The sequence below is a fragment of the Cyprinodon variegatus genome, unplaced genomic scaffold, assembly GCF_000732505.1.
Source record: "Cyprinodon variegatus isolate N-32 unplaced genomic scaffold, C_variegatus-1.0 Scaffold1146, whole genome shotgun sequence".
NCBI classification, from domain to species: domain Eukaryota; kingdom Metazoa; phylum Chordata; class Actinopteri; order Cyprinodontiformes; family Cyprinodontidae; genus Cyprinodon; species Cyprinodon variegatus.
In genome coordinates, this window is record NW_015151599.1 from 142701 (window position 1) to 144662 (window position 1962).

The 1962-nt window shown below is 34.1% G+C and overlaps 1 protein-coding gene across 1 annotated transcript in view; it reads right to left on the reverse strand.

Moving 5' to 3' along the window:
• Window positions 1-1962, reverse strand: part of LOC107101745 (ras-specific guanine nucleotide-releasing factor 2-like) — a 98410-nt gene that overhangs the window by 95422 nt on the left and 1026 nt on the right. The gene's annotated exons all lie outside the window — the stretch shown is intronic.

Below are 1962 nucleotides of genomic sequence, written 5' to 3' on the forward strand. Positions count from 1 at the left end.
TTTTAGGGCAGTATCGGGGCCCCGTCCGATACTGGTATCGGTATCGGTGCAACACTACTCCATACCTTGTCTCCTCCCTTCAATTCAAAAACATACACAACTGTACCTACAGTATTGCTCCATTGGCTGCCAGGGATAGGCATTCTTGAGAAATACACAGAAAATATAATAGTAAGACAGATATTTTACAGCTATTTTAAAGCTTTCATTTGTTTGACCTGATAATCTGCAGCAGCTCTGGTTGAAGAACCATTTGCCAATCAAATCAGGTGAAGAATACATCCATACATGCGGAACAGGCATTGCAATGCAAAGAGAACTCCTTTCATTGCTCCTGGGGAATAAAAACTCAACCAGAGCCACTATGATCCTTATCAAGTCCTAACAGATACGTACCTTTTAAATCAGTTTAAAATTAGTAACTAGGGCTGGGTATTTTCACCAAAGTCCTGAATCGATTCAATTTTGATTCATACAGTTCTAAATCGATTAATTTCGATTCGATCTGTTTTTAAACAATGAAAGAGGTTCAACTGTGTTTCAAAATAAACATGTAATTTATTTTTTCCTGTCATATTAAACACAAAGTGCAAACTTGTAAATCAGACAGTTTAAACATGAGACGTGAACAAAACTGTCTCAAAAGTGCAAAGTTGTTTGTGAAAAGTGAAAAAGTGAAGCCTCACTCGAGCGAGCAGACGTGACACAGCAGACATGCATGAGCTGCATTATCTCCACTGTACAAACCATATGTGCAGCGTTGTCTGTAACAACTACAGGGTGTTTTCTGGTTAGGCCCCATTTGTTAATGTCTTCAATCAACCTATTGGCTATATTTGCAGATGTCTGGCTTGAAGTCATCTTGATTGCATCTTTCCTGCTCATTTGAATGTGAACGTCACTCGCATCACTATAAAACTTATCGATCTCATTCCCTAGACATCGAATTTGAAAAAATGTAAAGGAATCGATTCAAAATCAATTAAATCGATTTTTTTACCCAGCCCTATTAGTAACACAGAAAAACATAAAAGCAAGATATGTCAATATATTTGTTAAAATTACATTAAAAAACAAATACAAAAAAACCCTGCTCAAAATAATAATAATAAAACATTGTAGTAAAATTATCTAAAACAACATTTCGGATTTAAAGACACTATTCAGTTTGAAAAAGTTATTTGTGGGCCTGCAGCTGCAGGAAAAAAATACGCATAGAAAATTTTTTTAAAACTTTCAACAGATTATATGTCAACAAAAGTGAAAAAAAAAATTAAAAGAAATAAAAAACTGTGATATACAAGCAGATAACATCCACTGCCTAGTTCCTATATACCTTCAAAAGTGCTTTTTTAAATGTACTTTTTTTGTTTTTTACAACATTTTAATATTTCTTTCCTCCAGTGGAAAAAAAATCTGAACTTCAATAACCAAATAATTTAAGCATATTTGATTTGTCATACCTTTGTTAATACTAAAGATCCTTTGCTTTTGATCTCTTCCAGTTAGGATAAGAAAGAAAATATTTGGTGTATTTATGAAAAAATGTCACTTTTTTTCCCATTTCGCCTTGTACAATAATGTCATTATACAATCATGAAAAAAATAATAATAATGCATCCATTTTTGGCATTTACTTAATTATATTTCGTTGCTTGACACAATTGTTTCATGTTAGCACGGTAAGACATAAAACAATTGTGTTAAAGTAACTAAGTATGATTAAGTAAATGCCAAAAGCGGTTCCGTTGATTGTGATGTCAAAATCAGATTAAAGTCGTAGGGAAGCGGCCGTTCCAACCATTGCATCTCCGAATTCTCCTGAGTGGTGCACGACTTTACACGAGTGAATAAAGTAAATGTGATTGGTCGTTTATCAAGATTGTTGTGGTGGAAGGTTTGCAAGCAGGTTTGATTGTGGCCGGTTTGTTGGAAGCATCTTGCTAACCAGTTAGCAACTTA